Source organism: Lynx rufus, unplaced genomic scaffold, assembly GCF_022079265.1.
Source record: "Lynx rufus isolate CCGP_SWC_20201006 ecotype Redwood Valley unplaced genomic scaffold, mLynRuf1.p SCAF_14, whole genome shotgun sequence".
NCBI classification, from domain to species: Eukaryota; Metazoa; Chordata; class Mammalia; order Carnivora; family Felidae; genus Lynx; species Lynx rufus.
In genome coordinates this window covers 62,848,723-62,865,009 of record NW_025814828.1, presented here as the reverse complement: position 1 = coordinate 62,865,009, position 16,287 = coordinate 62,848,723, and the positions used below count along the sequence as shown (strand labels likewise).

Here is a 16,287-nt window from a genome sequence, read left to right as displayed (position 1 = left end):
TCTGGGCTTTTGTTGTATCCCATTGATTCTGATATGTTGTTTCCATTTTTTATGTCTCAAAAACTTTTTAATTTTCCCTTTAATTTCTTGTTTGATCTATTGGGTTGTTCAGGATAGTATTATTTAATTTATGTGCGTTCATAAATTTTCAATTTTTCCTCTTCATATTGATCTTTAGTTTCATGCCATTGAGGTCAGAGAAGACACTTGCTATGATTTCCATCTTCTTGAATGTGCTAAAACTTATTTTGTGGCTTAATGTATAATCTATCCTAGAAAATGATACATGTTAACTTGAGAAAAAAATTAATATTCTAAATAATAGCTGAAAATGTCTCAAATCCAGGGAAGGAAACAGACATTCAGATTCAGAAGGCACAGAGATCCCCCAACAAAATCAACATAAGGAGGTCCTCAACAAGGTGCATATAACTGAAATGGCAAAGTTGCACAAGAAAGTGGTTACACACAAGGGAATTTTACAGGCAGCACAAGAAAGCAGTTACATACAAGGGAAACCCCATAAGGCTATCAGCATATTTCCTAGCAGGAACGTTACAGGTCAGGTGCAAGTGGCATGATATATTCAAAGTGCTGAAAGGAAAAAAGCTGCAACCAAGAATATTATATCCAGCAAGGCTATTATTCAGAATAGAAGGAGAAATAAAGAGTTTCCTCTTATTTTATTTTAAATAAGCCAAATTTAAAGGATAAAATAAGCATAATTTAAAGGAATTCATCACCATTAAACCAGCCTTATAAGTAATGTTAAAGGGAGTTCTTTGAGTGGCAAAGGAAGGCCATCACTAATAGTAAGAAAATTAGAAAAGGAAAAAAAATGCAACATGTACACGCAAATACAAAACAGACAGTAGATTGGGGGCGCCTGAGTGACTCAGTCAGTTAAGCATCCAATTTCAGCTCAGGTCATGATCTCACAGTTTGTGGGTTCGAGCCCCACATCGGGCTCTGTGCTGACAGCTAAGAGCCTGGAGCCTGCTTCAGATTCTGTGTCTCCCTCTCTCTCTGTCCCTCCCCTACTTGTACTTTCTCTCTCTCTCTCTCTCTCAAAAATAAATAAAATTTAAAAAAATTAAAAAAAAGACAGTAGATTAATCATTTAGAAAACCAGTACCTAGGTAAAACAAGAAAGAAATTATATCTATAAAAATCAATTAAGAGATACACAAAATAAAATAATATAAAGTGTAACATTATGTTCATAAAATGTGGGAGGCGTTAAAAGTTTAGTGCCTTTAAAATGGGTTTAAACTTAAGTGACCTCAAATCTAATATAGACTGCTATAAGCGTAGGATATTATATACAAACCTAATTGTAACCACAGATCAAAAACCTGTAATATGTATGCAAAAAAATAAGGGTAAAGGAACTCAAGCATATCACTAAAGAAAGTCATCAAAACACAAGGGAAGAGAAGAAGAGAAGAAAGGAACAGAGAGACACTACAAAAAGCACTGTAAAACAAGGAAAAAAATGAAAATAAGTACATGCTTATCAAGAATTACTTTGACAATAGATGGATTAAATGTTCCAATCAAAAGACATAGGGTGACAGAATGAATAATAAAATAAAGAGACCCATCTGTATGCTGCCTACAAAAGACTCATTTCAGATTTAAAGACACATGCAGATGGAAAGTGAAGTGATGGAAAAGCACATATAATGCAAATAGAAGTGAAAAGAAAGCTGGGTTAGCAATACTTATATTAGACAAAATAGACTTTAAAGCAGACTGTAGCAGGAGACAAAGAAGGACACTAAATAGTCATAAAGGGAACAATCCAATGAGAAGATTTAAAACTTTTAAATATTTTGCACCTAACATGGAGCACTCAAATACATAAAGTAACAATTAACAGACATGAAGGAAGAATTCAATAGTAATACAATAGCAAGAGACGTTAACAGTCTTCTTGTATCAATAGGTAGATCATCTAGACAAAAAATAAAAATAAATATAGGGGTGTCTGGGTGGCTCAGTTGGTTAAGTGTCCGACTTCAGCTCAGGTCATGATCTCGTGGTTTGTGAGTTTGAGCCCCACATTGGGCTCTGTGCTGACAGCTCAGAGCCTGGAGCCTGCTTCAGATTCTATGTCTCCCCCTCTCTGTGTTCTTCCCATGCTCATGCTCTGTCTCTCAATAATAAATAAATGTTAAAAAACTTAAAAATTAATAAAAAATTATATATATATATATATATATATATATATATATATATATATATATGGCTTTGAATGACACGTTGGACCAGATGGACCTAGCAGATACATTCCATCCAAAATCAGTGGAATACACATTCTTTTGAAGTACATGGGACATTCTTCAAAATAGATCACATGTTAGGCCACACAACAAGTCAACAAATTCAAAAAGATTTAACTCATATCATACATATTTTTGACCACAATGCTGTAAAACTAAAAGTCAACCACAAGAAAAAATCTGGAAAGAACACAAATATATGGAAGGTAAATAGCATGCTATTAAACAATGAATGAGTCAACCCAGAAATCAAAAAGAAAATTTAAAAAAATACATGGAGACAAGTGAAAATGAAAACATAATGGTCCAAAATCTTTGGGATGCAGCAAAAGTTGTTCTAAGAGGGAAGATTATAGCAATACAGGCCTAACTGAAGAAGCAAGAAAAATTTCTTTTTCATTCATTCATTCATTCATTCATTCATTCAGTGTGTGTGTGTGTGTGTGAGAGAGAGAGAGAGAGAGAGAGAGCAAGTGCACAAGTTGGGGAGGGGCAGAGAGAGAGGTAGAGAGAGAGAATTCCAAGCAGGCTCCACACTATTAGTGTGGAACCTGATGTGGGACTTGAACTTAGGAGCCATGAGATCATTACCTGAGCCAAAATCAAGAGTTGGATGTTTAATTGACTGAGCCACATAGGCACCCCAATGTAAGACAATTTTCAAATAAACAACTTAACCTTACACTTAAAGTAACTAGAAAAAGAACAAAGGTAAAATCCAGTAGAAGGATGAAAATAATGAAGATTAGAACAAAAATAAATGAAATAGACACTAAAAAAAATAATAGATCAATGAAACCAGGAGGTGGTTTCTTAAAAGATAAAAAAAATTGATAAACCTTAGGCAGACTCATAAGAAAAGAGAGAGAGGACTCAATAAAATCATAAATGTAGGAGGAGAAATAACAATCAACACTACAGAAATAAGAAAGGATTGTAGGAGAATATTATGAAAAGTTATATGCTAACAAATTGAACAACCTAGACAAAAATGGGTAAATTCCTAGAAACATCTAACATCCCAAAACTGAATCAGGAAGAAATAAATAGAAAATTTGAACAGACCAATTACTAGCAATGAAATTGAATCAGTAATTAAAAAACTCCCAACAAACAAATGTCCTGGACCAGATGGCTTCAAATATGAATTCTACCAAAATTCAAAGAAGCATCAACACCTAACTGTCTTTAGGTCTTCCAAAAATTAGAAGAGGAAGGAGAGCTTCCAAATTCATTTTATGGTGCCAGCACTACCCTGATACCAAAGCCAGATGAAGACACTACAAGCAGAGAAGACTACAGGCCGATATCTCTAATAAATATAGATGCAAAAATCCTGCACAAAATATTAGGAAACCGATTTAATAATACATTAAAAAACCATTTACCATGATCAAGTCAGACTTATTCCTGGAATGTGAAGGTGGTTCAATATTTGTAAATCAATCAGTGTGATTCATTACATTAACAAGAGAAAAGATCAAAACCACATGATCATCTCAATAGATGCAGAAAAAGCATTTGACAGGGTACACTTAGTCATGATAAAAAGTTTCAACAAAGTGGTTTAGAGGGAACATACCTCAAAATAATAAAGGCCAGAAATGAAAAATCCACAGATAACATCATACTTGATGGTGAAAGCCTATGAGCTTCTCCTTGTAAGATCGGGAGAAAGACAAGGATGTTTAATCTTACTACTTTTATTAAACATAGTACTTAAAGTCCTAGCCACAGCAATCAGACCCGAAAAAGGAATAAACAGAACCAAATTGGTAGGGAAGAAGTAAAGCTTTCACTATTTGCAGATAGCATGATATTCTATATAGAAAATAATAAAGACTCTAAAAATGACTAGAACTGATAAATAAATTCAGTAAAGTAACAGGATACAAAATAAATATACAGAGATCTGTTGCATGTCTATACACTAATAATGAGGTAGCAGAAAAATAAATTAAGAAAGCAATCCCATTTACAATTGCATCAAAAATAATAAAATGGCAAGCAATGAACTTAAGCGAGGAGAAAAACCTGCATGCTGAAAACTATAAATCGTTGATGAGAGAATTGAACATGACACAAACAAATGGACAGATGTTTCATGCTCATGGATTGTGAGAATTAATATTGTTAAAATTTCCATACTACCCAAAGCGATCTACAGTTTAATGCAATTTCTATCAAAATATCAACACCATTTTTCAAATAACTAGAACAAATAATTCTAAAATTGTATTGATCCACAAAGGCTCTGAATAGCGATTGCAATATTGAGAAAGAGCCGGCGGTATCACAGTTCCAGATTTCAAGATATACTACAAATCTGTAGTAATCAAATCTGTATGGTACAAGCACAAAAATAGACACAAAGATCAATGTAACAGAACAGAGAACCCAGAAATAAATATACAATTGTATGCTCAATTAATTTATGACAAAGGAGACAAGAATATATAATGTAAAAAAAAAACTGTCTCTTCAACAGAGTGTGTTGGCAAAACTGGACAGCTACATGGAAAAGAATGAAACTTGACGACTTTGTTACACCATACACAAAAGTAAACTCAAAATGGATTAAAGTCCTAAATGTGAGACAGGTAACTATAAAATTCAGAGAAGAAAACATAGGAAGTAATCTCTTTGATATCAGTTGTAGAAAGATCTTTCTAGACATGTCTTCTGGGGCAAAGGAAACAAAAGCAAAGTTAAACTATTGGGGCTACACTAAAATAAGATTTTGCACAGTGAATGAAACTACCAACCAACAAAAAAGGACAGCCCACTGAATGGGAGAAGATATTTGCAAACGATATATCCGTTAAGGGGCTAGTATCCCAAACATATAAAGAACATACAAGTTAACACAAGAAAAACAAATAAATTAAAAATTAAAAATGGGCAGAAGACATGGAAAGATACTTTTCCAAACAAGATACATAGATGGCCAACAGACACATGAAAAGATGGTCAACATCACTCATCATCAGGGAACTGCCAATTAAAACCACAATAAAATATCATCTCACACCTGTCAAAATGGTTAAAATAAAAAAGATAAGAAATGACAAATGTTGGTGAGAATGTGGAGAGAAAAGAACTATCATGCTCTGTTGGTGGAAATTCAAGATGGTGGAGCCACTGTACAAAACACTATGAAGATTCCTTAAAAAATTAAAAATAGAATTAACATATGACCCAGTAATTCCACCATTGGGTATTTACCCAAAGAAAATGGCAACACTGACTCCATATCCAGAATGGAATGTTACTCCACCATAAAAATAAAGAAATCTTGTCATTTACAACAACATGGGTGGATCTAGAAGGTATAATGCCAAGTACCATAGGTCAGTCAGAGAAAGACAAATACCATATTATTTTACTCACATGTGGAATTTAAGAAACAAAACAAATGAATTAATAAACAAAGAGACAAAAAACAAACCCAGATTCTTAAATATTGAGAATTAACTGGTGTTGCCAAAAGGGTGGTGGATGAGTGAACAGGTGAAGTAAATAAAAGGGATTAAGAGTACACTTAATGTGCTGAGCACTGAGTAATGTACAGAATTGTTGAAATGTTACATTGTACACCTGAAACTAATGTAACACTATATGTTAATTATACTTGAATAAAAAATTAAAAAATACTGGCCTACAATCTTTAATGTTATAATCGTCATGAAAGTAAAGCTTCAGGAACTGTTTAGTGAAAGAACTTAAACTGGTATGAAAACCAAATGCAGTGTGTGGTTATTAATTGGATCCTTTTACTGTGAAGGATATTTCTGGGAAAATGGGGAGACTTGATTTGAGATCTGAAAAATAGGTGGCTGTGATATAGCAATGTTAATTTCCTGATTTTGATGGTTATATTGTGGTTATATAGGAGAATGCCCTTTATTGTAGTAAATAAAAAATAAAATATTCAGGCTGATGAACCATCATGCTGGCAACTTACTCTCCAGTGGTTTAGGAGGAAAAAAATTTTGGCCTATACCTCTATACTTGCAAATGTTCTATAGGTTTGGCATTATATATGCATGTATGTGTATAAAGGGAAGGCACCATACTGGTAGTGGATTTGAAAATCAGACAGACAGACCTAGGTGTGATTCTTGACTTTTATCACTTAGTTGTATGACACTGAACCAGTTATTTAACTTTCCTAAATCTAACTTTTCCTATTTGAAGTATGAGGATAACTACAGTTACATTTTCACTGGGCTTCCATTGTAGTTACATGAGAAATGACACCATGGTCATCATCATCATTGTTCCTAATACTGAGAATTTGCTCCATGCATTGAATTTAGTGAAGTACTTGTCAAACTTTCTAATGAAGGATTAGATATTTTTAAAAACTTCATTCATCATTGAATTACTAAAAAGAAATTAAATACAAATACAAGTCTATATTTTCATTAGTTAACAAATATGAAATTATATGTTAATGTATATGAGAACAGGTATTATAAGAAAAAATTAATTATAAAACCTGTGTATTATGCATTGAAAATGTAAATATAGGCAATTAATGGTTACTTGAATAAAATAGTGATTACTAGATGCCTATATGCACACTTTGAAAGACGCTGTGTATATCAATATCTAAAGTTTTTAATGTAACAAATGAGATTGCTTCTGGCTAGTTAATTTACATGATCTAGGCTATATTGTTGCCAATGCTACTTGCAAGGAATAATGTATATGTGATTCATTCTATGTTTTGTTTTAATAACAGAGTAGAAAAATATTTCTCATATAAGTATGTTAACATGAGTAAAAGAAATTTTAAACCAATTTCATCAAGGTCAAGTTATTCATTTTTAACTTTTACTCAAAATGAAATGATGTTATTTCAAAATTGATTTTCTGGAGTCCGTTGATAGCCAGTTCCAAAATTTTAACCTGTAAAATCATAGTAAAATAATCCTTCAATGAAAGAAATGGATTTATTTTAATTTGTGTTTTAGTTGGTAAACTGGTTTTAAAATATCACATGTTATAATGTGGTCCTAACTGAGCATGACTACACCACAGCTTGCATCAAAACGACTCATCACATTAGTTCAACAACACCTGAGCTAGAAAATATCCTGTTCAATGAGACAAGCGCTTTCTAGGATATTTTGACAATGTCAACATGGTTACAGTTTGTAAACTCAGTTTCTTTTTGTTGTTATTGTTTTAGTCTTTTTTAAAAATAAAAAATAAAATTAAAAAAAATTAAATTCAAGTTAGTTAACATACAGTGCAGTCTTGGCTTTAGGAGTAGAACCCAGTGATTCATCTCTTCATATGACACCCAGTGTTCATCCCAAAAAGTTCCCTCCTTAATGCTCATCACCTATTTAACTCATCCTCCCACCCATCTCCCCTCAGCAACCCTCAGTTTGTTCTCTGTATTTAAGAGTCTCTTATGATTTGCGTCTCTCTGTGTTTCTGTCTTATTTTTCTTTCCCTTCCCCTATGTTCATCTGTTGTGTTTCTCAAATTCCACATATGAGTAAAATCATATTGTATATTTTTTCGACTGTCTTATTTCCCTTAGCATGATACCCTCTAGTTCCATCTATATTGTTGCAAATTGTGAGATTTAATTGTTTTTCATCACTGAGTAGTATTCTTATACACACACACACATATGTGTGTGTGTGTGTGTGTGTGTATATATGTATATACATATGTGTGTGTGTATATATATGTGTATATACATATGTATATATATGTGTGTGTATATATATGTGTATATACATATGTATATATATATGTGTGTGTGTGTGTGTGTGTGTGTGTATATATGTATATATATATACATACCACATCTTCTTTATCCATTTATCAGTTGATGGATATTTGGGCTCTTTCCATACCTTAGGTATTCTTGATAGTGTTGCTATTAACATTGTGTTACATGTACCCATTCTAATTAGTGTTTTTGTATCCTTTGGAGAAATACCTAGTAGTGCAATTGCTGGGTCATAAGGTAGTTCTCTTTTTAATTTTTTGAGGAACCTCCATACTGTTTTCCAGGGTGACTGTACCAGCTTGCATTCCCACAAACAGTGCAAAAGGGTTCCCCTTTCTCCTCATCCTCATCAGCATCTGTTGTTGCCTGAGTTGTTAATTTTAGCCATTCTGACTGGTGTGAGGTGGTATCTCATTGTGGTTTTGATTTGTATTTCCCTGATGATGAGCAATGCTGAGCATATTTTCATGTATCTGATAGCCATCTAGATGTCCTCTTTGGATAAGTGTCTATTCATGTCTTCTGCCCATTTCTTCACTGGATTTTGTTTTTTTGGGTGTTGAGTTTGGTTATTTCTTTATATATTTTAGATACTATGTCATTTGTACATATGTATTTGTCATTTGTACATATCTTCTCCCATTCTGTCAGTATCCTTTAGGTTTTGTTGATTGTTTCCTTTGAAGTGCAGAGCTTTTTATCTTGATTAGGTCCTAATAATTCATTTTTGCTTTTATTTCCCTTGCCTCTGGAGACATGTCTAGTAAGAAGTTGCTATATTCATCTCACCATGGACTGGGAAAAACCATCAGTACATTACCAGCACTGGTTCAAAGCCTACATTTTGAGTATCACTGATTTAGTGTTTTGGATGAATTAACTTAAGAAATAAAAGCACTCAGCACAGTGAGAGTTACAGTAAGTACTTCAATAAGTATAGCTACTATTCATGTTAATATTGTTATACTTAAAAATATATAGAATGTTCATGAACTTGCATGTCATCCTTGTGCAAGGGCCATTCTAATCTTCTCTATATCATTCCAATTTTACTGTATGTGTTGCCAAAGCGAGCACTCATGTTAATATTATTAATATTTTCTAAAATTTTGACCACCAAGCCTCAAAGCCTTTTCTCAATGGGAAAACATTTTTCAGTAATTAAGATGTACACAGGTCCAAATTCAAGTACTGCCCACAGAGCACACAAATAGGAGATGTCCACTGTACTGTCCATTCAAAAGCAGATTCTGGGATGAGCACTGGGTGTTGTATGGAAACCAATTTGTCAATAAACTTCATATAAAAAAAAAAAAAACAAAAGCAGATTCTGTCCTTGCATAAAGACAAGTACAAGCTTGCATCATTAGTAACACTCGTCTGGGTATATAGTCTTTACCTAGTTTTGGTGCAGACTTCTTCCAGGAAATATCCGTCATGCCCTATTACAAACAATCATGATGTTAACCAAAGCACCAGCAAAGGGGAACACAAAGCTTAAGTAATCTATTCAGGGTGTTAACCACTGAATCTTCATTTCCAGGAAACATGTAAAACTTCAGCTACTTCAGGGAGTTCTTGATGCTCACTTTCATATCTTTTCCTTTTACTGGAGTTATTTGAACCCAGGTGCTGATATTTTTAAATTGCCTAATGGCTGCAGGGTATCTCATGAAATTACAAAATTGATTGAGTTCATTTTCCAGAAAGCAGATTGGGCAAATGAACTTGATTCTAGGTCTTAGCTAGACTTTTGAGGACCTCTGGCAAGTGCTTCTCCCTTTCTCTTTGACATATTTTACATTCAGTGGGTGGCCTGAATGAATCATACCACTTTATTGGTCATAGAACAAATGCTGAATACTGTTTCCTTATGACTATTCCACCTTTCCTATGAGCCACTAAATTTGATCTCATAATTTTCAAAAATGTGTAAGCCAGGTAGAATAACTTAGTGGTGAAAGCACAACAGAAATATACTAGGAAACAGTATACCAATAATAGAGAGAATTTCTTTTTTTATATAATTTTTTTAATGTTTGTTTATTTTTGAGAGAGATAGAAAGAGAGTGTGAGCAAGAGAGGGGCAAAGAGAGGAGGAGACACATAATCCGAATCAGGCTCCAGGCTCTGAGCCACCAGCACAGAGCCTGACGCAGGGCTTGAACTCACAGACCATGAGGTCATGACCTGAGCTGAAGTCGGATGGTCAACTGACTGAGCCACCCAGGTGCCCCAATAGAGAGAATTTCTTAGGTAAGAAATAAATTCTCAAAAGGATCTGAACTCTTCCTAAATTCATACTAAAATATGAACTTAAGCTGTATTTATAGGCCAAAGACACCTAGGGCATATATATTCTTCTTTTATATGGTATGCTTATTATTATTTTTGTGGAATTTTTTATGACATTGTTCTGTTTCTGTCTGCAATGTACATGCAAATTTTCTGTATGCAAATGCACTTTTTTGTGATTCAATTGTGTTAACTATGCATTTTTTAATTTTAAGTACATTATTTTATCATGGTTCTTATTAATTGTTCAGTTACCACTCTGTTCCTGTGTTTATGTGTATGGCACAGCAGCCTTGAAACAGAGTAGAATAGATCTAGCCTCCCAACCCAAGAAGTCACAGCTTAATAGTCAGCTCATTGAAACTCGTCTGAAAAATAACCAGAATGGGTGAAAAATGAAGGGTGGTGACAGCTTCCCTTACTGCTGCTTCCCAGTTAACTTAATCATTGACTGAGCCCTGATTCCAATAAGATATTTTTTATGAATATAATTTGTCAAATTGGCTTCCATACAACCCCCAGTACTCATCCCAACAAGTGCCCTCCTCAATGCCTATCACCCATTTTCCCCTCTCCCCTACTACACCCCCATCCACCCTCAGTTTGTTCTCTGTATTTAAGAGTCTCTTGTGGTTAGCCTCCCTCCCTCTCTGTTTGTAACTATTTTTCCCTCTTCACTTCCCCCATGACCTTCTGTTATAAGATATTTTTAATAGTAAATGCCACAGATACATTTTGTTGTAGAAATAAAAGATGACTCTGAGCAACTCAGAACAATTTGGACTTCTAAAAAAACAATTAGGAAATGACCATCTTCAGATTTGGGAAAACACTTTTTTTTATAGCTAGGAATAATTTCAGTCATTTCCACAATTTTTGGTGAAAAACTGTAGAGGAAAAATAAACTTGTAAATTCTAAAATAAACTCAATTTTTTGGGTAATACTGAAGAAAAATGAGTTAACTTGGACTTTGATTGAAATTAATTTAAAAGCACAATTTGTAGATAAGCACAAGAAGAAAAAGCTACTGAATTATAATTGAATGATTATTTTCCCCAAATTTATATCTTGATGTGTCCACAAATATATAAAATTATGGCTTAATAAATAGTCATGCTGGTTTAACTATTCTCTATTCAAGAGAATTCTGTATTCAAGAGTATATATGGATTTCATAAATACTCTTATTAAATATTATTACTATGTATCACTTCTTGATAAATGCAATAGTTTTTGTAGTGTGTTAAGCATAGTTTCCAGTCTTCAATACATTACACTTCAGAAGAAAATATTTTTCTTTCTCACTATGTATGTATGTGGACAATTAATATATAAGCCCCTGGAATGTAGTATTTGTGATTAAATAGTCCATACAGAGTTCTTCACTAACCATCCAAAGTGAGTTGCATTCCGTCCTGCCATTCTTTATATACATTCTTTGTTTATTTCATGGCACTTATCATAATTTTCAATTATTTTATTTATTTTCTACTTATTTGATTTTTCCTTTCTCTTGCCTCTGCCACAATATAAGCTTCATGAGGCAGGGCATGTGCTAAACATATTTACTATATTCTTAGTACTTGTAACATAGTCTGGCACATAGTTGACATCCAATAAATTTCAATGGAACAAATGAAGATTATTATAATTCTTTATAGTAACCCTTATACTTAACAAAAAAGTAGGTATTCAGTAAATGTTTGATTATCAGACTTTTGAATGTGACATAAGTAGGTTAGAGCTATCTTCTCTGTGCAGTGATGTTAATACTAAACTTGTTAGTCAGGATGATACTACATTTTATTTACTATTGTTGTCTAAACAAAGGCTGAATCTCTTTCTCCAGAGTGCCAACTCTAGTAATGAAGTTTCACTGTTTCACTGAGTCCCTTAAGCATATGTAGCCCATTTTCAATTTGTTCTATTAACATGTAATATTCAGTGGAGCTAAGTACCACATGTTGCCAGTAAATCAATGCTACCACAGAAATAGTGCAAAATGAACTGGAAGGGAACAAGAAAGAGGGGAGCAAAAAAGAGAGACAAAGAGAGAAATGCAGTCATTAAGCAGTCTATGTACTAAAGAGGAGTAAAACAGATAAAAACTGATTATTTACATAGTCTTTATAAGTTAAAGTGGGAAGGACTCTGGTTTGGAAATCAGATGATCTTGGTTTGAATCCTAGCTCAGTTACATACTAGTTGAGTGGCTCTAAGCAAATAACATGATCTCTTGGATCTTGTTTCTGCCACTTTAAAAGGGGGAATAGTAATAGCCTTGTGGACTACAGTGAGTATTGAGTTAGATCGTATATACACAAGTTACTGGAGAGCTATGTTCCATATTAACCATTAATTTTAATTTCAGATCATTTTAAAAATTATTTTTATTATGGTCCATAAGGCTTTGCCACCTACTTTGGTAAGTTAATTTTTGTGGGTCTTTTTCCTCACCTGAAAAATGGCATAATTATATCTAACTAATTGGATCACTAGGAAAATTGCCTTGTAACATTACCTTGAATAGTGCCTCAATACATAGTAGGTTACTAATATATTGAAAGTGTGCTGTTGTGGCCAAAAATAAACCTCATTTCTGTAAAAGACTGTGTGTGTGTGTGTGTGTGTGTGCGCGCGCGCGCGCGCGCGCGCGCACGTGCGTGTAGGAATGAGAACTTGCATTACAGGACTTTGCATCAGAGAGACACACAAAAGGTATAAAAGGCCACTAGTAGTCCAGATAAACCAATATAGAACTTCTGTAATCCACTATAAGCTCCAAGATTAGTGTATGAGTTAAAGGAAACTTCTGAACTTTCTAGAGATTGATCCTTTGAAATAGCATTATAATACCATCTCCTCCAATAATTGCAAAAAATAATCAAAATGGTAGGGTTTATGGGTGGTTCAGTAGGTTAAGCGTCTGACTTCGGCTCAGGTCATGATCTCATGGTTTGTGGGTTCGATCCCTGCATCGGGCTCTGTGCTGACAGCTCAGAGCCTGAGCCTGCTTCAGATTCTGTGTCTCCTTCTTTCTCTGCCCCTCCCCCACTTGTGCTCTGTCTCTCTCTGTCTCTCAAAAATAAATAAATGTAAAAAAAATTAAAAAAAAGAAAATATAATAATCAGCTCATGTGGTCTAGTAGTAAGCAGCCCTAGCACACTGTACAATGCACATGCTCTCTGAAATAGGTTATGTAATTTTATATGTAGTGGTTGAGGCATAAAGGGATGCTTTCATAAGAGGCCTAGCTGAGATGCACTGAACTAATTTCACCATGATAACAATGCTTTATATTAAATATTTCCATCATAATTTCAGTAATAAATACAATATACATTTATAGTCTTTGGAAATGTTTAATTATTAATATCTTCCTAGGGCTTGGCCTTTTTCAATGTTGCCTTCTTTTATCCTGGTTTACATATTCTAAAATATCCAAATCTATTGTTTTAGAATGGAATTTTAAGGCTATATTTTTGTGCACATCATTGTAGCCATTTAACTAAATTGGCCAGTCATTTCAGTCTAAGCATTCAGGAAAATGGAGTGAATTCTCCACTTGATCTTAGCCAAAAGGCTGAGAAATGATTGGATTTGATTCACAAAGGCAGTCATCATTTTGTGGGTGCCTCTTCTCTGACTGGCAGTGTGCTAACCACTTGACAATATAAAAATGAAGAAGGTGCTGACCCTGATTTGCAGTGTTCATGCTCATCATGTTGTCAATAAGCTAATTACTGTTATGGATTGAATAGTGTCCCCCAAATTTACAAGGTGATGTTCTCAGGTCCAGTACCTCACAACGTGATTGTATTTGAGACAGGGCCTTTAAGGAGGTGATTAAGTTAAACTGATGCCATTATAGTGGGCACTAATTGAATCTGTTTGGAATTTTCATAAGAAGAGGAAATTTGGACGTAGAAAGAGACATCGGGGATGAGGACACACGAAGAAAAGATGATGTAAGGAGAAAATGAGGAGGTGGTCAATATGAAAGCCAAGGAGATAGGCCTCAGGAAAGATAAAAGCAAGCCTGAGGGTGGGCAGATAATATGGCAGAGTAGTAGGAGGGCCGTAGGCTTGCCTTGTCACTTGAACACAGCTAGATAACTCCAAAATCATTGTGAATACTCAAGAAATCTACATGAAGACTGAAAGAACAAACTGTACAACTAGAGGGAGAGAAGAGGCTACTTTGAGGAAGATAGAAAGTGCAGAGATGTGGTTTGGGAGAGAAACAGATCATGGGTGCTGCATAGGAGAGGGAGCCCTGGTTGTAGAGAAAGCCAAGGGAGAGTGGAGTGCACAGGAATACACACAAGGAGAACATTTCCCCAAAGACATTTGGATGATAAAGTGAGAGGGGATGAATATTGTGATTTTTTGCAATGAGCAGGGCTCAAAGACTGGAGTTTTAGAGGTCCATGGCATAGGTGGTATAGTCATGAGGGTGCTGCCTTACTCCTGGAGATGAGGCAGGCAAACAACCCGTAGGCAGACTGTGTTATCTAAGGATTGTGTAAAGGTCATGTGGAAAGACTGTTCATATTTTTTTTGGAGCACATCTGTGAGAGGTGGCATTGACTCTCTGGAGATAAAAGAACTGGAGGGTGCCATTTCCCTCCCCTCCCCTTTAGCATAGGCACAGCGACACCTGCTGAGAGCGACTAACCTGGACACTGGCTGTTTAGCCTGCTTGTTCTAAATCTCATGTTCCTGCACTCTGGTGGGACTGCACTTCTCTGTCAAACCTACATCAGTTCCAGTTTGGCAAGACCCTCTCCAAGAGGACAAGTGTAGGTCCCTGCCACACCAGGTCCCTGAAGTTTCGAATATTAAAACTCAGCAGACCTGGCCAAGGTAGAGGTCAAGGTGTGCTGCACTGATCCAGGCAGGCAAGTTACCTAGAGACAGACAGTGTGAAGTCAGTGATCTGAAAGATGCCTGTGATGCATGAGGGGAAATTATTTGCTCTCTGAAAGTGCTTCCCTGAGAGCAAAAAGAAAGACTCTCCTCTCCAGGGACAAAGAAGCAAGCTGGTGCAATTTCCCCTTCCTGCCACTCAGAATAAACTAACTTCAGCAAACATCACAGTGCCAACATTGGTTGCCTAACCTGCTTACACAAAGTTCCACCCACCCTGTGCTCTGCTAGTACTGCTTTTCTCAAGCAAGTGTTCCTTAGGACCAGCTCAGTGGGCCCCTCTCTGAGAAGACCAGAACAATCTCCCACACACACCATGTCTACTGACCATTGTGTTTTGCAAAGCTTCAGCTCTAGTGGAAATAGCATCAAGTCTCTTTTAACAAGAATACCAGAGCACACCTAGTTAAAATTCTCCACACTCTGACCAAGGTCCAAACACTGGCAACTGTAGTCAAGGAGAAACTCTGCAGATGACTGACCTGAGAAACAGAGAAGCCAGAATACAGCAGTACAGTGCACATAGGACACACCACAGACACTTCCTGAAGCATTAGGACCTGGATATTATATGACCTCTTCTTCATAAAACCATTACTCTCAGGAACAGAAAAGATAACAGGCTTTCCTAACACAAAAAAGAAGGCAGAAGCATAGGCAAAATGCCAAGAAAGAGTAATTGATCCCAAAAGAAAGAACAGGAAAAGATCATGGCGAGGGATCTAACCCAAACACATATAAGTAATATTCCTGGTCCAGAATTTAAAGAAACAATTATTAGGATACTAACTGGGCTTGAGTAAAGCATGGAAAGCATCAGGGAGACCCTTACTATAGAGATAAAAGAGCTAAAAAACAATCAGGCCAAAGTGAAAAATTCAATAACTGATACTCTAAACTGACTGGATGGAATAACCACAAGGATAAAAGAAGAAGAAAACCATATAAGCGATATAGGAGATAGAAATATGGAAAATAATAAAGCTGAACAAAAAAGAGAAAGAAAAATTTTGAATCACAT

At 35.2% G+C, this 16,287-nt stretch overlaps 1 non-coding gene across 1 annotated transcript; it reads right to left on the bottom strand.

The window, feature by feature from the left end:
- Nucleotides 1–9,009: 9,009 nt before the first annotated feature.
- On the bottom strand, nt 9,010–9,117 carry LOC124509757 (U6 spliceosomal RNA). Its single transcript, XR_006961526.1, has one exon. It is a non-coding gene; the product is annotated as a U6 spliceosomal RNA (small nuclear RNA).
- Nucleotides 9,118–16,287: the final 7,170 nt, after the last annotated feature.